Source organism: Balaenoptera musculus, chromosome 9 (assembly GCF_009873245.2).
Source record: "Balaenoptera musculus isolate JJ_BM4_2016_0621 chromosome 9, mBalMus1.pri.v3, whole genome shotgun sequence".
In the NCBI taxonomy this organism is placed as follows: Eukaryota; Metazoa; Chordata; class Mammalia; order Artiodactyla; family Balaenopteridae; genus Balaenoptera; species Balaenoptera musculus.
In genome coordinates this window covers 18,910,319-18,934,112 of record NC_045793.1, presented here as the reverse complement: position 1 = coordinate 18,934,112, position 23,794 = coordinate 18,910,319, and the positions used below count along the sequence as shown (strand labels likewise).

The window sequence follows — 23,794 nt, the reverse complement described above, 5'->3', positions numbered from 1 at the left end:
AACAATAAAAATGAAAATATATAGGGACTTCCCTGGCGGTCCAGTGGTTAAGACTTTGCCTTCCAATGCAGGGGGTGCAGGTACAATCCCTGGTCGGGGAGTTAAGATCCCACATGCCTCATGGCCAAAAAAACCAAAACATAAAACAGAAGCAATATTGTAACAAATTCAAAAAAGACTTTAAAAATGGTCCACATCAAAAAAATCTTTAAAAAAAACTTTAAAAAAGATGATGATGAGGAAATGTAGGTATCTTCTTGTTATCTTCATATCAAAAAATTAATTGAAGGAATCTACTTATCAGTGAGTGAAACTAATATTCTTGACTCAGAGGTAGCCCTTAAAACTTCTTAATAGCAACATTATCAGCACACTCTGAGTTTGTTATCTACGTATAAATAAAGCTGGTAGGAGACACCTTCCATAAAAGGAATGATTGAACTGACTCTCAAATAGGAAGACATCAAAGTCAAGGAAGAGAGTAAGAGCTCAAGCCATGGGATGGAAATGGTTACTGGGTTTAGCCATCTGCTTTGGTCTTTCCTGTTCCACATGTAGCTATATAGTTTACATAAAAGTATCTCTCCAGAGGATCAGAAAGAGCAGATTTATGGAGCCAGATGTGAGTTAGCATTTCTACAGGTGTGGCTCTGCAGCTGAAAGAACATGTTGTACCAGGGATGGAGTTTCTTATTATGTAATCAATATAAATTACCACTAGACTTTTACAGAGGTTGATAAAGCAAACATGCATCATTTGGATTGGCCTTCTGGTATACAAAGAGAACCTGCTTCACTTGGGGCACAACGTGAAAAAATGCACCATTTAGTATTTATAGAAGACTTGGTAGCAAATACCATCACAGTGATCAGGCGAAGTCATTCCAGTTTGCACACAGAGGGAATAGCTGGTGAATAGATGGAAATGGTGTATATGTGTTTTTCTTCATCAGGAAAGACAGGGAACAGGTCATAAGTATTTGTAAAGCTTTCAGCATCTGATAGGAAAGAGCCAAAGGATGAAAATGACTAGAGGACTGGGAAAAAAGATAGAACACAAGAAAATTGATGAAAATGAGTAGAATTAGTTAAACTAAAAAGGCAAATATCCTATTTAAATAGTACAGAAAGTCAGAGCTAGTAAAAAAACTTTAATCTGGTAAATTGCAGAGCACTTTAATAATTATACACAAAAAGAGGATTTGAAAATTCTAGACAGTGAGAGTGAAAATGTTGCTGGTTAGTTAACTTTGTGTCAATAGATTAGCACAAATGTTTTGATTTTTTTAAAAACTGGGTGCTTTTATGCTAGATTATCTAATGAAGCAAAAATGAACACTCTAACACTTCTCATATGCTTAAAGCTTTTTTGATTGAGTTTAACTGTATTTTTCAACTATCTTATATCTTATTAATTTTTTAAAGTTTCTTAATCCATTAATTACCAAAAGAGCTGTGATTGTGAATTTGTCTACCTCTACTTGTAAAATTTGTCATTGTTATTGTTCATATGTTTTAAGGCTGTGTTATTTGATACATATACATTCATAATTTTTAAATCTTCCTGATGGAGTGTTCCTTTCATTAATTCACCTGAAATTCTATTTTGCCTGCTATTAATATTGCTATAATGTCTTTCTTTCTATGGTTATTTACTTATTACATAAGTTTTAAACCTTTCATTTTTCAGTATTCCTGTGTAATTATTTTAAAGTGGATCTTTCATAAATAGCATATAGATAAATTTCTAAATATAGTCAGAGATTTTTATCATTTGATGTATGAGATAAATCCATTATATTTGTTATTATTGATGATATATAGGATGTTTGAAAATTCTGAAAACATAGGACAAACTTAATTTTAAATAATAAATTAGATATATTTTAAAGTAATTTGCTCAATATGTTTTTCTTCAAGCTTCAGACAACATTTCAAGTGAAGTATCTCTAAATTTAAAGTAATGGGTCCAATTATTAATCTTAAAAAACACAGTATATACATTATTTTCCTTGGGTTTCCAGAATTTTTAGACCCTATGTGGTGTATTTATTATATAAGATATATTGCACATATTATTTGAAAATGTAACTAACCTGCAGTATAAACATGCTAAATCCTTATCTCCTATAGTAGAAAATTAACAAGTGATGTCTAACATTAATAAAGCCACCATAATCAAAACAGTTTGGTATTGGTGTAAGAATAAACAAATAGATCTATGAGACACAAGAGAAACTACAGAAGTAGACATCATATTCCCCATCTTTCCAATATTATTGTTGTATAAATATTGCTCCTAGCTGGTAGTATATACTATGATTACTTTTTATTTCATATACTAGTACCTTTCTTCCCCCACTCCTCATAATTTAATAATTACTCTATTTCTTTTACCTGCTTAGTTTTCTATCATTAAAGCAAACATCAAACTTTTCAATACAGTCAAATACATCAGGTAATTTGTCAATTTTTTTTTCTTTAAAGGTATCCTTCTTGGAAACTGCTTGGAATTTTCTAGGTTTGTTGCACAGCTAGCTGTTCTAAATCTTCACTTCACAGTCACCTTAGGAATTTCCTTCCTAGGATTGAAAGGAATTTCCTTTGCATGTGGGTTGAAATTTGAATCCTGTTTCCTACATCCCATTCTTCCTCTTTCTTTATACTCCTATTTTGATGAAGAAGATCATCTAGGATTTTCTTGAACATGGATGCAGGAGAGACAAAAATTTTTTAGTGTCTTTCATTTATCTCATACTTGGTTGATTATTTGACTGGACATAGAATTCTAGGCTGGAAATCATTTTCCCTAAAACTTCTCACAGTGTGCCTGCATTATCTTCTAGATTCCAATATTGATTTTTTACATCTGATGCCATTTTGAATCCCGAATATTTGTATGTTGCCTGATTTTTTTCCTCTGTGGAAGTATTTAAGATTTTCTTTTTATCTTTAATATTCTGAAATTTTATGACAATGTGCCCTGGTATTATTTGGATTTTTATTTATTCTGTTGACTACTTAGTGGGCCTGTTCAGTCTAGAAAACACATCTTTTAGCTTTGGGAAATTTTCTTATATCATTTTGGTGATAATTTCCTTCTCATCATTTTCCATGTTCTCTCTCTGTCTCCTGGATATCTTACACTGATCCTCTGATTTTATATTTTCCCAAATATTTTCTACTTCTCTGTATCTTATTCTAATATCTGGGAGGCTTCCTTAATTTTGGCTTTATATTCCTTGTTTTTAACCATGAAACTTTGTGAATTTCCAGGAGTTCTTTGGTTGTTGTTTTGGATGTTCCTTTCTATAACATCCTGATCTTTTTTCAGAGATACACTAGTTCTTCTATCTCCTTGGAAATATCATTTATACTTTTAAGTGCTTTTCTGTTCCTATCTCATCTATGTTTCCTCTGTGTTCCTATTTTTTTGTTGTTTGTGCTGGTCTCTGTCTTTAATTCTTTCCTAAAAATACTGGTGATCCTTGGCTGGCTGTCCATATATAGGAGTGAGACAATAAAAAACTGATTGGAAGCTCTGAGTACAGGGGCACTGATGGGCCCACTGGCAGATAATGAACCAGTTTTTTTCAATGGGCAATCATCAAATGCCAATATCTCTAGATCTTTTTCTTGAACAAGTTTATCCAAAGAAGACTTTCACAATCTCCTCCTGGTAGTTGTAAGCACAGCTCCAGCATTTTGAGAAGTTTTAGGGCATTGACTGGATCATGGAGGCATCTGTATGGGATAGTTTCCCATTTGCCTTCACTGGTCCCTGTCAGTTTCACTGGTTTTAGATCATGTTTCACTTCAGTTTCTTGGCTGGAAGTTTTAAGCAGGTAGTTCAGGTTTGGATCCCATTCCTTCACACAGAAAGGGGTCTTCCCCCTTTCAGTCCAGGGTTTGCCTCTTGCTGATAGATTGCTTCCCCATTAGTAGGTTACCATGGGTAGAGTATTCCTGTTCCTGTTCACAGATGGAGCACCATCTTCCTAGTTCTTGGCTTTCTCCAGGAGCTTTGTTATAGTTTTTCTGTCATGTTAGCAATGAAATCTGTCACACCTTCAGTCCAGGCTAACCTCTTTGTCTTTGAATTCCCTCTACTGGCTCCCAAACAGTAGATCTGATAGATGAAACTGAGTGCTTTGGAATATCTTAATAATCATTGTCACTTTTTTTTTAACTTTCAAATTTTCACCTATTTCTTCATTCAGTCTGCATTATTAATTGAGTAAAATTAAATTAACCTATTGGAGATTTAGCCTTGAATATATTTTAAAAGGAAATTTGTTGCCTCCTCTGAGATAGCTATGATGGGAGGAAGATATTTAGAATGGCAACATTCTGTGTTTGTGTGCAGGTAGAGAACAGTCATGATGGTTAGAAGAGCTAGTCCCTACTCTTTATTTCTGTTTTTCCATGCTCAACCTCTTAAACAGAGGTGATTCTCCTAAAGGGAGAAATATAAATCTTGCACCTTGAAGATTATGAGGAATATGAAATCTGGAGATGTTAACATACATTAAAGCATTAGCCCAACTATACAAAATTCTTTTCATGATAGAATGCCTGGTTTATTAAGAAGTCTCAAATCATTGCAGGTATAAAGACAACATGGTTTTATGTTTTTTTCTACTAGTACCCCTAACTGTTCTGTTTCAAACTTCCTTTTATCACAGAGTAGAGGGGTCCCTTAAATACATCTCTGCCCAGCATCCAAACTCAAGAAAGATAAATGTTTATTTTAAAATTTAAATCTCATATCTTATCTGATTCAAAGCTCTGCTCCCACCTCTACTCCCAGGATAGAGTCTAGTGGCTTAGAGTTGTATGGCTGAGGCTCCTGAACAACTTCCCCTCCTTCATCCTGGTGAATAACTCTGGAATACTGGCGGGTGGGGAGAGGAGAGAAGGAGGAAGAGGTCTCTACTGGACTTGCCACAATAACTGGTTGTTGTACAAAGACCTAAGTTAATTTGCCTGGCTCTTTATGGTTAATGTCAGTAGTCTCCAATTATTAGATGTAGGCACTGCTTGCTCCCAGATAACCTCCCAGATAACCAGGTATGTTACAATGGAAACAAGTCTCAGAGACTAAATTCTGCACACATGCAAACATTCGTTAGACAGTAGGCATAAAAACAATTACAGAATCTGTTCTGCAGACTTGGAGAAGTTCTCTCTCTGTCCTCTTAGTTGCTCTGACAAGCACCTTATACAAAAGGTTTACTCCCTGGCAAATGTTACAACATTCTGATGACAGGATCAGTTTCCTTTCTAGCCAGGCCCAAATTTTTAAATGGGCACAAGCCTGAACAGAATCCTAAATTTATGGCACTTCTGCAAATGCAGGGCTTGCCTGATACCTGTACACACTAGGATGAGATCCCTGTGTAAGTCTTTCTAGGCAACCCAATCACATGTATTGAACACCCACTCATTTGCCAAATGAAAAACTATGTTTATTCAATACTTCCTTTATGCTAATTTACAGGCTTTAGGTATGAATTTAGATAGTGGTATTTAAAACATCAGTCTTATATGCTTTCTGGTGTGTATACTCCTGACTAGGGTCATTCATATACTAACAAACAACAGTTCCTAGGGTACAGGTTAGAGTTAACTTCCACACACATGTATAGATTACACTGTATACACTGAAGTATTTAAATATAAAATTTCAACAATGGAACATTGGTCATAACTCTGAGCAAACTCTTTGAAAATAAGTGATTAAAGACTCATTCCCAAGGGATGAAAAAAAGTACTTAAAGAGTTTAGGATGGTAAGAAAATAGTACAACTACGGGAAAGACTAACTTATAGAAAATCTATGTTTACTAAGGAAATGATATTAAGGCTAAAATCCATGAGGATAATATATTCCTCCAAGCCCCTACTTTCAAGCTAAAATTACCAATACAAGGTATGTATAATATTGGGGGTGCAAATAATACACTTGCCACCAGTCTTGCTCCTGGCCTTTGACTGACATTGCTAATTAAACCTAGCATTCTTTCTCATGGCTTCAGAATTCTTTTCAATGCAGTATTCTAGGCAGCTGAAGCTGATAGATTAGAATTGACAGACAAGAGAGAACCTGGTGTAGTACAAAAGGCATGGGGTCTATACTAGCTGTAAAACCTATAGGTAAAATTTTGAACCCTTTCAAGCTTTCATTTACTCATCTGTAAAAAGGCAGGGCTGGGAGTTATAAGAACTAAATGAAATAATATAAATAATGTAGCACAGAGCCTGTAGAGGTTCAATAAATATTAGTTCCCTCCTCTTATAGCCATGATTTTTTTTTTACCAAGCTGATATATGTTACTTTCAGCTCATGTCTTTTCTATGAGAACAACACTTCATCTAGAACAAAACGTACATTCAACATGGTACAGTTGTCTATATTTTGACTGTCAGTTTTAGTCATGTCTGTCATTTTTTATTTTCCAACATGAAAAGAGAGTTTTAGGGTAGTCACATTGGAAAACAAAGACAATAAGATTAAAATTCCCTCAAATCAACTTTGGAGCCATGAAAATATTAATGCCTTGACAGCTTACTCACAATTGCAAGAGGCTGTGAGCCAACATCTTGCTTTGTATTGTAGAGGTGATGAGAACATATTTTCATTGCTAGAAAAAAATTAAGCTATACAGACAGAAATGGGACATGGGAGCCAAATTCCACAAGAACACCCTTAAGTTTAAAGATTTTTCCCCATCTCTTGACAATATTTAGAAAACCAAAGGCTATAAACTTTTAAAAGGAATCTTGGATAGCTTACAGACATAGTAAGGTCACCAAAACACTTAGCAGATATGGAATTTTTATAAAAGTATTTAAATTGATTAATATTATTCTCAGAAGTAGCATAAACCTAAGAATCAGAAATGCTTACTAAAAGTGAACATATTGTGACTAATTGCCAACTGCTATATAATCAACTCAATTGGCCTAATCCTGCATTTTCAGCGAATAGACAGATCCTGCCCTTATGAAGTGAATCAAATGGTTGGAGATGGCAAATCATCCAATGGGTTATCCTCAGCTGTCTTAATCAGTGTTTTCTAGATTTTTCCAGTTTCTGATACATCTTTGAACTGCCAGATTATGCCTGGTGAGGGTCTATTCTCCTTCTCTCCAGTTGGTTGTAATTATACCATGATCTTTTTATAAGAATATGTACTATGAATACACTATTGGTAGGATATTTGCATGTTGTTTTTCCAGTAGTCAATATATTCTTGTCCAGCACTGTGGGTCAAAACTGTGCCCCCTGCAATGGCTCCATGGGGTGAGAGCTACAGTCTGCAAGCATTGAATTGGCCATTGAGAGGATCAAACCACTGACTTCTTCATTCTTGTTCCTCTTTGTGGTGGCAGAAGGCCTTCTCTTTCCCTGCACCCAAGTGTGTGCCAGTTTTTGAATTGAGTAGCAGTTTATTGAAAGCCAAAGTTTATCTGTGAGGTTTGCTCAGGCCTTCATTCTGTTCTCAGCCTTTGCATTCTGTCTGAGAATACCTCCTATCCCCCTCCAGCTGACAGTGCAGTTGCTAGCTGTGTGTGGGCAAGCCTCCTGGCAGCTCCTGGGCCAAAGAGGAATGACTAACCACCCAGGTTACATGCAGAATTTTTCAGGAACATGTCTATCAACACAAGCCATCAGCTAAGAAGAATGTTTCCTTGGTCCTTGGGTGCTTTTCCATTTGCTGTCTACTGGTTGAAAGTCAATCCATAATCCAAAGTTCAACTCCTATACCGCCACCCCCTTCTTGCCCCAGTCAGAGTGGATGGAGAAGGTTCCCACGACTTAAACCACTGTGTATTATATCTGACCAAAAGAGTTTACTGTTCTTTTCTCTCTACTTCACCATCAGGCAGGAACAATTTTCATTGATCTTTGTATATCCTACCCTCAATTCCACTGCAAATCACAACTTCAAGCCCAAAGTAGAAGATCAACAAATGCTGAATTGAATTCAGTTAATTGAAGACAGGAATGTTCACTGACACTATTAATACTTCTGATATTATCCTGTCTCCCTGGGGACTCATAACTGGGGAGAGGGGTTGCCAAGTACAGTCAGAATTGGCTGGAGAGTTTTTTCAAACTACACAGGCTGATAGTGTGGATTGTTCTGCTACTCAGGACATTCTGAAATTATCCTTGCCCGTTCCTCGCCAGCCCTCGTCCTGGTTGAGAACCTTCAAAGAACCTTTCTGTCTAAGATACACCATTCAGCACTTTCTATTTACTCGTATTCATTTAATGAAAACCTCATAAAACTAGCCATGGATGTGTTTTCATCATATTCGAAGTTTAGTTGACTGATAGCTTGGGCACGATGGAAATGCTTAGATAGATTATCTTAAGTTACATTTAAACAAAACTATTTACAAAAAATCTACTTCTTGGATGGGCTATTTTTAATGTTTCCTAAACAAGTTATTGTAGGTGGGCCAATTTTCCCTCTTTGCTTGTCATTTTAGAAACCCATTTGGACATGTTCTATCCCTGATCTAATTGTCTCACCCCACTGGCTACAGAGTAGGACGTTCTTGTTTGAAAGGGTCAAAAGATTCAGAATCTGACATCCAAAATATGTGCTCTTTTCCCTTTTTTTTTTTTCTGGAGTCAAAACCCCTGAAGTATAAATCCTTTTTAAATGAAGAAAACAGTGCCAAAAGGAATGAAACATTTTTGGTCCTTCTCCAAAACAGAGAGATAGCACTGAAACAGGAAGTGGATGATTTAAATATCCACTCGGCATCTTGGCAACATATTTATGTTTAAGGGACTTAAGGTTAAAAGGTTTTAGTCTGGCCTGGGAACACTCTATCTTCCCCTAGGGTTTGGAGCTTTGGGGAAAACTTTTAAGCACTTATCAAATATTTGCAATTAGCCATTTTTCTGAGACCAGACTGTTACTGGGAATGTCACAGGACGGTGTTCCTGGTAAGTAGCATGCCACCATTACTCTCCTGCTTCTTATGATTATCTCTTTAGCAATCTAGGTTGGTATAGTAGAAAGTTGTTTTATTTTCTATTAAAAAAAAGAATGCAGTCTCTAGTTCTGCTTCTCCCAAATCTGGAACTACACAGAATGACTGAACAAGCAGAATGCAAAATCGGGGCTCAATTACTTGTGTATCCTAGGTGCCACTTAAGGGGTCCATCCTCCAGGAAAATTTACCTCACCCCTATCTAAGTTATGTACCTCTCTGCTCTCACAGCACCACCTGTTCATATCACTATCATTTATTTTCTTTTTCTTTCTTTCTTCCTTTCTTTCCTTCCTTCCTTTCTTCTACCTCTCTTCCATTCCTCTTTTTTCCCCATTCTTTCAGGTAGTGCCTTGTAGACCATTTGTTGAACTTTGGATTTTATTCTGTATAAAACAGGAAGCAATTAGAAAGTTGTAATCAAAGGAGTGATGTGAACTGACTTAGAGTTTACATCTGAATCCTGTGTTGAGAACAGAATGTTATGGGGAGAGTGGGGCAGTGGGGAAGCTGATGTAGCTGAAAGATAATGATGGCTTGAGCTAGAGTGGCAGTGATGGAGATAGTGAAAAGTGATCAGCTTCTAGATATTTATTTTGAATGTAGAGCCATCAGGATTTGCTAATGAATTTGAGAGTGAAAGAGAAACAGGCAGTGGTATTCTGGAGCCAGCTCATTAGAGCTCATGAGAACCAATGCTAAATTTTTAGGAGTTTTGTAAGACAGTTATTAAATACAAGCCATATAACAAATTAATTATATAAACTTCTAATTAAATGTTATATTAAAATAAAAGTAATGAATACTAAAAAACTCATCATTTCCTAATTATCTTATTACATTTTACAATTACCTATGCTCTTTTTTGTATCTTTCGTGTCTATATGGTGGAAATACTACATAATGGAGAGCCACTATACATCTCCTACCAACTTAGTATTCAGTGATGTGACATTTGTAGCTAGAAATGGATAATGATGGGAGTATTTATACAGAGAAGTTGGACCTTCCTCTACCTCCCACCCTTCAGAGCTGAGAACCTGCTGTTACACGTTTACCAGCAAATCACTGGAGAAAAGGAGTCAAAATGAGCTTAAGGTTTTTGGTTTAAGAAACTGGAAGAATGGAATTTCATTTACCAAGTTCAGGAAAGATGTAGAAGGAGTTGTGAGGGTGGAAATCAGTAGTTCGGTTTTGAACATTTTGAATTTGACATAACAGTTATGCATCTGATTGGAACTGTTAAATAAGCAGTTGGATATACAAGTCTGGGGTTCAGGGAGGAGGTCCTGGGTGAAGATATGTATGTGAGAGTCATCAGCATTTGCATGATATTTAATGCCAAGAAGCAAGATGAGATCAAGGCAATGAGTTAGATAGAGGAACACAGTCTTAGGACAATTTCTGGGGTCCTCCGACAATTAAAGATCAGAGTGAAGACCAGGAGCCATCCCAGGAGAATAAGAAGAATGGCTAGTGGGAGTAGAAAGAGAACCAGGAGGGTGTGATGTGCTAGAAGCCAAGTGAAGAAAGAACTTCCAAAGGGAGGAAGTGATTGTGTCAAATGCTAATAGGCTAAGTAAGACAATGACTGAGAACTGATCAATGAATTTAGTAGTGTAGAAGTATTGATGACCCTGAAAAAAAAAATGCAGAAAAAGTCTGATCAGCATGGATTCAAGAGAGGATGGGAGGGCTTCCCTGGTGGTGCAGTGGTTGAGAATCTGCCTGCCAATGCAGGGGACGCGGGTTCGAGCCCTGGTCTGGGAAGATCCCACATGCCACGGAGCGACTGGGCCCGTGAGCCACAACTACTGAGCCTGCGCGTCTGGAGCCTGTGCTCCGCAACCAGAGAGGCCGTGACAGTGAGAGGCCCACGCACCGCGATGAAGAGTGGCCCCCGCTTGCCGCAACTAGAGAAAGCCCTCGCACAGAAACGAAGACCCAACACAACCAAAAAATAATAATAATAATAATTAATAAAGTAAAATAAATAAATAAAATTTATAAAAAAAAAAAAAAAAAAAGAGAGGATGGGAGGAAAAGAAGTAGGAACAGTGAGCAGAGGCAACTCTTTTCAGAATTTTTGTTGAAAGAGGAGCAGAGGATTGGAATAGTTACTGAAGAGACATGTGAGTTTAATAAAGATTCTCTTTTCTTAATTTAAGATGAGATATATTTAAGCATGTTTGATGATGGAAATAATCCAGTGGAGAAAGAAATATTGATGATGCAGAAGAGAAGTAACAGTTGCTAGAAAAATGCTCTTGGGTAGGTGAAAAAAGGTGGAACCCAGAGTGCAAGTGGAAGATTTGGCCTTAGATAGGAACATGGACAAATAAGGCATCATTGCAGGAGGAAAGGCAGACTATCTGGATTCAGCTATAGGTAGATTGGGAAATATGGTGGTGGGAGCCTGGGAAGTTTCCATCTGATTACCTCCATTTTTTCAGTGAAATAGGAAGCAAGTTTATCAGCTAAGCATTAGAAAGGAAGAGGAGATTTGAGGGGTTTTAGTAGAAGAGAGGATGTTTAGACTTGGGAAACATAGTAGAACTGCCAGGTAGCACTAAGGATCCACTCAACATTAGTAATAATCAATTTTAAGTAAAACCAGTCAGCTTAGCTGTGAGTTTCCTCCAGCTGGGTTCAGCTGCCTGCCTGCAAATGGAAAGTAGTGTTTAGAGTGATGAATCAGGGGGTGTCATCTGTGAAAGGAGGTGGGAGACTGAGATATGTTGGAGCAAAAGACCATTGGAGGAAAGGAGCACAAGGAACTAAGAGGCCAGGGTATTAGAAGGATCACATACATGAAATTTGAAATTTCTGAGAATTATGGCAGGCATAGTATTGAAAAGAGTTACAACCAGGAGCTAAAATCTTCTAGAAATAGAGGGGAGTAATGCAGGAATCAGTAGATGACTGCAACAAGGAGGGGTAGTGGGTACTATTTTTAGGGGGAAACGAGGCAAAAATGGCAAAGAGGAGTAAGGAGGACACCTCCTCCACCTCCAGGCTCTGTGATACGAGGGTATGGATGTCAAAAGGACTGTAAATTGTAAGGGGATATATGAAGCATGAAGTTGGAGGGAATAATCAAAGAGTTTTCAATATAGAGTCTTGGTTGATGACTGATCCTGAGTTCTAGAGAAATCAGGTAGGGGGATGATAGGGGATCAGAACAGGAGATGTACAGAGCCAGTTGGGCATGGAATATGGGTAATGTAGGAGGATCTGAAAGTCTTGGGAGCCTTGAAGAATGTAGGGCACGATACAATCAGTCCTGATGGTCTCACATGCAGACTGTAATAGTAAGTCTGGGACTGTTGCTGAGGAGGGAGGGGTTTCTTTCCAGGAACATGCAGAATTCTGGGGCTTCTTTTTCAATCCTACTGAGAGTTCAGTGGAGGCTTGTGGAGGGGTTGTTTACTAGGGGCACATAAAGCTCTAGAGACCACGTTTACGCCTGCATAATACCTGTTCCTTCTTTTCAGCCCTTAGCTCACCAAGGTTTAATAACATGTTTACTTCACAGTCTTCTGCAAACTTGAACTTCACCTTGCTTATATCTGTGTTCCTAGTCCTAGCATTCTCCTGTAATAAGCTCAGGAATATGAACAAATGAATGAATGAATGAGGGTTTGAGTGAATGATAATTCTTTAAAGATTTAGCATTGGAAAAAATAAACAAGCAAACAAAGTGAGAAGCAGCTTCTGCTCCCACCCAAGATCTTTCCTCAACTGACTTCTCCCTCCTGAGTCTTGAACTCACTAGACTCTTGACTCTCACTTGCAATCTTAGCCCAGCCCTTCATGCTCCATCTTTCTGATTGGACTTTATCATCATCTATAACTGGGTATAACTCCAGTACATGAGTAGAGTGACCAAGCCCCAACTCTCCTGACTCACCTCACTGCTTGCCAAATTCTGAGAGAGCACTTTGACTGAGCACAAGTTTTGACCCTTCACTGGTGTGTATAGGATGACCTGGTAAGACACCTGGTCTAACTTTAGTGGCCCTCAAAACCAGTATCCAGCTGCATCCCCTCAACCTGAAGCAATCATTATTCATGATTGCTCTTGGTCCTTTAGTATACTTAGTTAATGGTGCCATCTTGTTTTGTAAGGAAATGGTTATTCTAATCAGCTTCAGGAGGCTTCAACTTGAGACCTCTTTAGGGAATAAGATGGGTGGGTTAGGGAATTTGATGTGTCTGAGATTTACTTATAAAATTTAAAATCTACATTTAGAATTGTCTGTCTTTCTAAGACTGATATTTATTTTCAATTAACCATATTTCTTGTCACACTGTGGTGAGCCCTAAGAAGATTATAGAGAAGGGTAAAGTCAGGGACTTTGAGATTGTTAAAACCTGGGTAAAAGCTAAATGATCACACGTAAAACCACAGAGAACAGGATAAAATGGTATGTAGTTAAATGATAGAAAGTAGAGGTCAGACCCCAGCCAGAGAAGGAGAGGTTAAATGGAAGTCGTAATGATCTAGTAAGATTTCTTGGAGGAGATGGGGTTTCAACTGGGCCTTGAAGATTAAGTAGGATTAAGACAGAGAAAAAAATATGTCATATGGAGGTATTTATATTAAAATGCAACAATACAGGCATTATTGTAAGACTTCATGGAGAATTTACTGACCTGATGATAGTGGACAGTGAATGTATAGGAATAATGAAAGGTAAAGTTGAGTCCACAGCAGTGGCTATGAAATGGCCTCTCAGCTCTTCTACTGTTGGGAGTGTAATTGCCCGATGCCTCAGCAGCTGCACTTTAAAATCTATGTTCTCACTGAAGCCACAGTTCCCATGGAGCTTGACAGGGATATTAAAGTAGGCTTGTTCCTGGGAGATGTGGGACTCCTCTGACGGACAACTTTGTTTTGAGGATTCCCCTGGGTCTTGCCTGACTTTCTTAGAACTGAGCTCTAGTATAAAACTCTTCTTACCTACCTACCTGCCTTCTCTCCCTCCTTCAAGAAGGTCAGCCCTGCATTCCACTCTGTGGTTCTCCTAGCTTCTCCTGGCTCTTCATGATCACCAGCAGTGTTCCTCAAGTCAGCTGCTGTGATATCTTCACCAGCTCCTTCAGGGTCATCAGTGTTGTATCCTAATCATTGGTTTGGAGGGGTGACCCTCACCATTTTTTATGGTTTTTAAGGTTGAGGGAATGTTTAGGGCTATGAGATCCCAGTCCAGGGTTTTATTTTAGCTTCTAGAAGCTGACAGGGTCTAGGGTTTTGACTAGGCTGAACAACTTCAGTGAACTAGTTGGACTGAGAAATCTGGTGTTTGGGGCTTCCCTGGTGGTGCAGTGGTTAAGAATCCACCTGTCAATCCAGGGGACACAGGTTTGAGCCCTGGTCCAGGAAGATCCCATATACCACGGAGCAACTAAGCCTGTGCGCCACAAGTACTGAGCCTGAGCTCTAGAGCCTGTGAGCCACAACTACTGAAGCCCGCGCGCCTAGAGTCCATGCTCCACAACAAGAGAAGCCACTGCAATGAGAAGCCCGTCCACCGCAAGGAAGAGTAGCCCCCTTTCGCCGCAACTAGAGAAAGCCCACGCGCAGAAACGAAGACCCAATGCAGCCAAAAATAAATAAATTAATTAATTTTTCAAAAAATTTATATCATGTTTAAAAAAAAGAGAAATCTGGTGTTTGAACCAAATGCGTAGAAAGAATGATAGTAGAGATAGAATACTTAATATGATTAACATATGACATTCTCAAAAGAACTTTTTATCAAATAAAACATTTAAAAACTATCTTTCCTCTAAAAAACAAAGTCTATTAATATTTTTTTAAACCTCTCTAATTGGAGTATATTCCTTTTGCGAAATATCAGTTGCTTAAGAATCTGCCTTTTAATTGTAGTTGTGCTAACCAGGGTCATTCAGCTGTGAATTCATCTAGTCTTCTCTTGACCAGATCTAGAATACTAGTTTTGACTAGTGCTGTCCTGTTTTCTCCCAGCCTAGCTAAGGGTTTGATCATTTCGTTCAGATAGATAATTTCCTTCCAGTGACAATCTTCCTTCAGTCCTAATATTTTATTTTTCTGGAAAAGTGCAAAAGCTTATATGCACAAACATAAACTATAGAGTTTTAAAGTAAAACAAAATGTTCTCTCAAGTCCGATGTAGCAGCATCTGGTTATATGTGTACGTCAGATCTGCAGTTGTGTTCCCAGCACAGCTAGATGAGGCTGAGGACCAGGAGGATCCTGCCATCGCCTTCGGTCTAAGAGCCTCACCGTTTATCGCAGTTAACAACCATTTATTGAAGGAAATTACTGGAGTTCCTGCATTTTCCACTTGGTAATTTTCATATGCTAGGGAAAGTGGAACTTGATTAATTATATTTAGTTTGCATTTGAAAAGCTACTCCAAAATATTTAAAACCGTTTAGGATGTCATTCTTAGATCACGTGTATATTTGCAGCAACAAAACCATTCCTGAACTCTCTATTCAGCCAGTTTAAGCTAGCTGTGGGCTGTTTTGTATATACAACATCAATGAGTTTGGAAGATTTATGTTTATGTTGCTGCTTTGACTGAACTGGCATTTCGGAGGATTTTTGGAGTCTCCAAATGAATGGGTAAAATTTAGAGAGTAAGGACACTTTGAAATGAACTGTGCAGTCATATGATCAATGTTTTCCACCAAATACAGGAGAATATAATTCCAGTGGTTCCAATGCAAGTCACATTTCATCGACAATCCCATGGCTTTAGTAGGTGAGGTTTTGCTGAGTCAGAAGGTAGAACAATGAACTTAAGTTTCCTTACACTTCCCTGATGAAATCTGTTTTCTTCCTGGCTTTAAAATTAGTCATTTACATTTTGTTTTGAAAGAGTGGATGTTAGAGGAGTAGAAACAGGATTCAACAAGTTGGATTATTTGTTGTAGAGAATGTTAATGTTATAACCAGAGCAATGAAGTGCTGTTTACACTTGCTAGGAAATTGTGATTGTTTCAGTTTTATTTTTATTTTCATTTTTTGTCACTAGTCTTATGTAGGGTCAAAATTGTCAAGAGTGTACCTTTAGAAGAGTACAAGGTAGACAAGTTAGCTGGAGGACTTCTACAGGACTATGTCAAAGGAAGGGTTCCATTTAACAAACAGTTGTTGTCTCAACAGACACTTACCTGACTAGAAAGGACAATTTTCTTTGTTTGCTCTTTTTGACCGCTGACATTTATTTTCATTTTTTAACTTTCTATTTTGAGATAATTATAGATTAGCAGGAAGTTACAAAAATAGTGCAGGGAGGTCCTAAGAACCCTTCACTCAGTTTTCCCCAGAGGTAACATCTTACATAACTACAGTATAATATCGAAATCCAGGAAATCGACATTGGTACAACCCACAAACTTTATTCATGTAGGAAGGACTTTTTAAAACAAGAAATAATTCCGAACAACCACAGTCTTCCTCTAGAACCTGACCTTCTTACTGGGAAGTACCTGAGTGTTGTTTATTGAGCACTTCTCCACACTTTTCAGGGCAAACTCACCTGGAACTGAGCCTTTTTTTTTTTTAAATAAATACATTTATTTATTTATTTATTTTTGGCTGTGTTGGGTCTTTGTTGCTATGCACAGGCTTTCTCTAGTTGCGGCAAGCGGGAGCTACTCTTCGTTGCAGTGCACGGGCTTCTCATTGTGGTGGCTTCTCTTGTTGCGGGAGCACGGCCTCTAGGCATGAGGGCTTCAGTAGTTGTGGCTCATGGTCTCTAGAGTGCAGGCTCAGTAGTTGTGGGGCACGGGCTTAGTTGCTCTGCAGCATGTGGGATCTTCCCAGACCAGGGCTCAAACCCGTATCCCCTGCATTGGCAGGCGGATTGTTAACCACTGTACCACCAGGGAAGTCCAAACTGAGCTCTTTTTAAAAATTACATTTCTTCTAAAAGATTATCTTCATGAAGTCCAACCTGTTAAGGACAGAACAAAGTTATTGTTTCATTTTATGAAGTATACAAAAACTAAATGGTAAAACCATATGGGAAGGCAGAAATCAGTTGGCACAAATTATTTAGAAAGCTGAGTGAGGCAGGAGTTCTCTTACTCGTTTCATTATTTAAGAGGCCTTTTAAGACAGAAGATACTGTTTTTTATTTCCTCATGTAAGATTTGCCTGAAAAGTCACAGGTATGTGGCAGCAAGACTAGAATTTTCAAACAATGTTTTTCCTCAGAGTAACCTTCAACCCACTGAGTTATAACCTCATCTGAATGAAACCACAGGAGTTTTCCCTTTTCCCCTTTTTCCTGGTTAACTGTTTTCAAGTTGTACATACATGGATCACAATTCTTGTAGAAGGAGGCAAGACACACACACACACACTCACATGAGTTGTTTTGCTTTGTTTTCTTCTCATGGTATACTTATGCTATTTTGAGTGTAAAGACCAAAATATTCTTTTTTTTTAAATTTATTTATTTCTTTATTTTTGGCTTCTTTGGGTCTTCCTTGCTGCGCGTGGGCTTTCTCTAGTTGCGGCGAGCGGGGGCTACTCTTCGTTGCGGTGCGTGGGCTTCTCATCGCGGTGGCTTCTCTTGTTGTGGAGCATGGGCTCTAGGCCCCCGGGCTTTGGTAGTTGTGGCGCGTGGGCTCAGTAGTTGTGGCTTGAGGGCTCTAGAGCGCAGGCTCAGTAGTTGTGGCCCACGGGCTTAGTTGCTCTGTGGCATGTGGGATCTTTCCGGACCAGGGCTCGAACCTGTGTCCCCTGCATTGGCAGGCGGATTCTTAACCACTGCCCCACCAGGGAAGTCCCAAGACCAAAATATTCTGAGGTGAAAACAATGCTTTACTTTCCAAAATTTATATTTTATTAGCAACAAGAAATTATTGAGATATAAGTGACCTACAACTCTGTATAAGTTTAAGGCGTACAGCACGATGGTTTCATTTACATACGTATATTGTGAAATGATTACCACAGTAGGTTCAGCTAACATCCATCTTCTCTTATAGATACAATAAAAAGAAAAGAAAGAAGAAAAGAATAAAGGGAAAAAAATTTTCTCCTTGTGATGAGAACTTACAGGATTTACTCTCTTAACCTCCCTATATATCATACAGCAGCATTAGCTATGTTATATCCCTAGTATTTACTCATCTTACAACTGGAAGATAAGTAAATACTTATATTACTTATAAGTATTACTTATAATTATAAGTATATTACTTATAATTAGCAATGAATTTAGCTTTGTGGGATAAGGATGGAACACCATAAATGTGGAAGTACTACCTTAAGGTTAATAGTAAACCTGATACTGTCTAGAATAGATCCAAGACTGATCTGAAGTTTCAACTAGAATTTCATCCAGCATGCTTTCTGCTTCTTAGGTCTTAATGCTGGTTGATAAAAGGAAAAGTAAACTGCTTTCTGATAACTAATTATCACAGAAGCCTTTCTACTCAAAACGTAGATACGTTTTATTCTTGGGTTCCTCTGTTTTTGAAGGAGTCAATGTTTATTGGAGGGAGGTTTATGTTTATATCAATTATCTAATCAGAAGCAGACCCCGGACTCTGCCAGATATATTTTGGAATGTATGGTCTACTTCAAAGGAAGGTTCCATGTCTCTGTACCCAGATGAACCCAGTTTTTCATAGTGAAGAGCAAAGTAATTAGATTTTCTTTTTCAGAGCAAAAATTATTTTTAGGCTGAATCTAATGGGTCATATTTCTCCACTCAGTAAATCTTGCAATTATCACTCTTCTCTGGAAAATGTAACTGAATGACCCACCGCTGTGCCAGAGCTTCTGTGGGTTACCACAGAAGCAGGTCAGATCACAGCCATGCTCCAGGAGGCTGCTGGATGCAACGTGAAGTTGGTGTCTGTGACACACTCCAAGATCGAAACCAAGCAGTCAACCAGTGGCAGTAGTCCACATGCCCACATTTTTGTTTATTTGTAATGGAAAACTTTAGGAGGGAAAAACAGGAGACTGGGTGCCAGAGGTATGTGGTAGAGATTTCTATCATGTTCAATCACTGAGGAAAATCTGAACTGGCCACTCTAAAGAGGGCCTTTCTTTGAAAGGAAAGGCAGTAAATCCAGATCCAAATCCTAGACAAATGTCTTCTACTCCTCTCCTCTGTGAGCTCTCCTGATGCTGCTAAAAGAAAGAGGAACTGAGGACAAGGAATCTGACCAGGGCGAGGAGTGACCCCAGATGAGGCCCAGGATAAAGAAGCAAGGGCCTAGCATGGAGAACACATTTGAGGCATAAATGGCTCTCTCTGGGAAATTAAGGAGGATTCTCCACGCCGTTCTATGCCCTCTCACTCCACTACCTTAAGTCTCAGCTTGGATGTCACTTCCTCAGGAAAGCTTAACAGATTCAAGTTTGGCTAATAACCTCTTTCTGTGCTATGACAATGCCCGATTCTTTCTCTAGAGCAAGATTATCACACTGCATTGTGATATTTGATTTTCATGTCCCTACTAGACTGCAAACTTAATAGGACTGGGACAATGTCTCTCATGTTTATAATTTTATTCTCTTTGCTTAACACTGTGTCTAGCACATAGTGAATCCTATAAATGTGTTGTTTTGAGCTGGTGTCATGAGGCCCAAATGACATCCACACCCTTAGTGTTTGGGATACTACAGATTGCTTAACAAAAGTGTTTATCTTCAGAACCTCAACCCAGCCCAACAGTGTTGAAATCATCTCTGTCAAGTTTTGTAAAATTCAGTTAACAGCTAAGAAGCTATTGTGTAGAATCATTGTAGAACCCCACAATGACTACACATAAAACGCATGCTTTTAAAGAAAAGATTAAGATAGCCATGAAAATATACCCTAAAAGAGAACAGGAACTGAAATAATGGATCTAGTGAAAATCAGACATGGTCTTATAATTTTGTTAATGTGCTTATGTTTCACCCTTCTACTCAGTTCAGTTTGATTTTCATGAGAATTTGGATCTAAAAAGGGAATTTTGAGTCCATGTCTGTATATGTGGTAACCAGAAACTTCTAAGGCATAGTCTAAGTGTAACTTCAGTCCATACTGATAAGGGTGGTCTGTCTACACTATAGAAAGGTTAAACTGACTGATCTGATGATTTCAACACTGTGCAGATGGACAGTAATCTGAAAGCTATGAATAGAGCTGCCCTTTTAGCCATTTTACTCCCAAGTCTGTTGGTTTCCACAGGAAAATATTCAGTTCTGTTTTTTTTTGGGCTGTGTTGGGTCTTCATTGCTGCCTGCAGGCTCTCTCTAGTTTTAGCGAGTGTGGGTGTGTGGGCTTCTCATTGCGGTGGCTTCTCTTGCTGCGGAGCACGGGCTCTAGGCACGCAGGCTTCAGTAGTTGTGGCACGTGGGCTCAGTAGTTGTGGTGCACAGGCTTAGTTGCTCCGTGGCATGTGGGATCTTCCGGACCAGGGCTCGAACCTGTGTCCCCTGCATTGGCAGGCGGATTCTTAACCACTGCGCCACCAGGGAAGTCCTCAGTTCTGTTTTTGCAAAGAAGAGCAATAAAATCTAGGAGAAATCTGTCACAGGTAAAAACAGGTTGAGCACATTTAATCTTCCAGATAAAATACTTCTGGGACTAAAAGACTGCTGAAAGATATATGAAAGTCTAGATGTTGGATGATCCTATTCAGTTACCATTATGGGATATACAGGATATTGGAGGAAATCTTATATAGTACAAAGTATATAGAAAGTAGTGTATAGTATAGAGAAAAATCATCTTCTCAGCTACTGGAAGAAGACTTTTTGACCGTATTATCCATTAGAAATGTTTAGATGATCTGAAGGTCTATCTTGCACCTTTAGTGATTAATATAATTTAAAATGAGATTCTCTGTAAACACTAGATGTCCACAGTTGCCCAATTAAAAAAAAAAATCTATGTGTTACTTTGCAATATTGGCCAAATATTTTTTTCCTGGAAGGTGGGGTAAGAAGAAGCAGGGGGTGGTGGAGAACTATAGAAGTTTTGACTTTAAAATATATGTGAGCATACCCATTATTTTGAAAGATTTAAAAGAAGACTAATAATGTAACATGTTGTTTTACATTAATCTTAGACTACATTTATAATTAATTTAAATATAAAACTAAGGCTAAACAACTGTCAGTATTATGATTAAAAATTATACCTTAACAACTAAAAATAATAATGATATTATTTTAAAATAGGGAAAGGAGGGACTGTTAAAAAAAGTGTTAAGTGTACAAATTTCCCTGTGTCTTATAGTAGAGAGTCAGGTAATGTCTAAAGATAACATCTGTAGTTCAAACAACAACAATTATAACCCCAGTCTGTCTTCTATCCATCCATCCATCCATCCATCATTTCCTTGTTTCCTTCAAAGATTTAGCAAATAATTCTTATAAAAATGGGTAAACTACAGCACACCAAATTCTCCTATTGGCCAGACACTTATATTATAGGGGAAAGTCCTAAACTATTAACAAAACAGTTAAGACTAAAATCACAAAACAACTGACAACTTTGTGACTTTTCACCAAATTCTTGCTCAAGATGGCGCCCATCCTTGGGCAACTCTGTATTATTTTAGATAGAGTACTGCTTGCCAAGTTGAAGTTATACTTTGAAGGGAAATCAGAAATGTTCATTTTTAGAATTTTCTGTTTAATGAGATGCCAATAGCTATCTTTTACTATGCTAATGTCTGGGCCCAAAGTGAGGTTTGCCAGGTATGTGGGAAAATGTTATACTTCCTTGTTTTGTTCTGACAATTTGTCTGGTGAATGACAATGAGTAAATGGAATGAAGAGAGACTTTCTAGAATTTCTAGAATCACGTGTCTAAACAAGACATGAGTTTGATCAGTTCACTTGTCAAACTTGTTCCCCAGCATGGTACAAACAAGACATTTAGTAGACTGATGGAGATTTTATTCTTCAGGTGAATGTCATAATGTGGTGATTTTCATAAGAAATTTGACAAAATTTAATGTTACCATTTTTTAAAAGAAAAATACTAACTAGCATACACTTGGAATGTTGTAGGTGTTTGATAATTGTCATATGAATGAAAGCTAACACTATAAATAATTTATGACATTGATACCTCCTTGTATAAAAGTATTTCAAATTTCTAAAACAGGGCCTCTTACCATCACTTTTTCAAACTTCCTCCCCAGACCTTAAAGCAACTTGTGCTACTTCATTTGAAGAGAATTAGGTATGTTTTATTGCATTTTTTGTACTCAGCTTTCTATTTTGTGATACAGTTGGTCGTGTCTATCTCCCTGACAAGGTTGTAAGTACTTTGAAGGCAAAAACTATGCTTTAATTTACCTTTGTTTCCCTCCCTCTCCACTGTGACTAGTACAGTACTTTACACATGGAAGCTCTGGACTCAGGTCAATAATTGTTGAGTTGCCTTGAGATGAAATTGTCGGGTAGTTTCATAGAAAACTTCCTATGTAGTAGGCTTGTGATAAGGATCAAATGTGATCATGACAGTGAAAGTTTTGACACTATGAAGTTTTAAACTGGTGTTAGTGGTTATTATCGCACCCATCCGTAGGTTGGAAATTTTAACTCAGAGCCCTTAAGCAAAAATTCTAGAGTCTCCATTTATCTCATTTACCCATTATCTTTCACCAAATAAACTAATCTCCTCTGTGGATCATCCTACCCACCCCAACTGTCTCCTCATCTATGTTCCTTGAAATGCCAGAGTTGCTGAAGGCTTGGGGAAATTTTATTTTTCACATTATCCTCCTATGTATACACTGACATAATCTCAAAAGAAAAATTTGCATAATTTTTACATAAAAGGTGTTTGTGAGGACAAAATCAAACAAGTAACTAAGGCCTTAAGCACTCAATAGAATGAATACTGTACCTAGATATTTGCATGTTTCACTGTTTACAGGGCAGCAAACATCTGCATGAAAAGTAAAAAATTCAGCCCCTTAGATAACTGATTCCAAATTGCCAAACATTAGGTATCTTGTCATCCACATCTGGTTGATAGAATGTGAATTTTTCCCCTTTTTTACCAGAAGGCTTCAGCCTTAGATAAAGCATGGACTTTTCCACTTTTTACATGGTACTTGGTGTTGTAGAATTCAGCTTTTGTGCTGTTCTTTTTTCCCTTTCTTGCTATTGCCTGGATCTCATTAGAAACCATTAGTGATGTAATACTAAACCTATGGAATCTTAAACATGCTTTTAAAATCCTGTGGAATAAAGATGTCTCCTACCAAACCAAAAATGCAGTGGGAATAGACAAAGTTACATTTCTTTAAGAAAAAATGACTCATTTCATAGTTTCCAAACTGTTTTGACTGAAGCTTCTCAAAATAAACTTTCTGCAATATGCAGCCTTTGATGTCTGACTTTGAAAAAAAAAATCATTTCTCAAAGATACAATTCAATCCTTTTTGGGTGTTCATGTATTTTTGCAGATTAACCTACTTTTATTTCAACCAGTGAATGACACAATATTAAATAGCCATCAGAATAAAAATGAAAAGTATGTTTGAAGTGGTCTTAACTCCTACATAAACCAAATATAAAGAACATGCCATATGATTTTTTAAATTACCACAAAAATAGAATTTCCAGAACATTACCAGAAAGGGGATTTGGTCCATTAAGAATAACAAAACAGTTTAGATGTCATGAAAGTGGAAGATTAGGAGTGCAGTTAAGCTTAGTAATGATATTTTTGATTCATATGCTATTTCCTAGGCTAGGCAACATTTTTAATTTTTCACAGTCCTGAACTTTAATCCTTGAAGGGTAA

At 37.8% G+C, this 23,794-nt stretch overlaps 1 protein-coding gene across 15 annotated transcripts in view; it reads left to right on the top strand.

The window, feature by feature from the left end:
- CALD1 (caldesmon 1) overlaps window positions 1-23,794 on the top strand; it is a 179,465-nt gene that overhangs the window by 17,660 nt on the left and 138,011 nt on the right. For 5 of the 15 annotated variants that reach the window (XM_036864046.1, XM_036864044.1, XM_036864057.1 and 2 more), the window contains exon 2: window positions 22,179-22,219. The exons of the other annotated variants lie outside the window; for them this stretch is intronic. The gene's annotated coding sequence lies outside the window, so the exon portion shown is untranslated. The remainder of the gene's footprint in view (window positions 1-22,178; window positions 22,220-23,794) is intronic. 15 annotated transcript variants of the gene reach the window in all.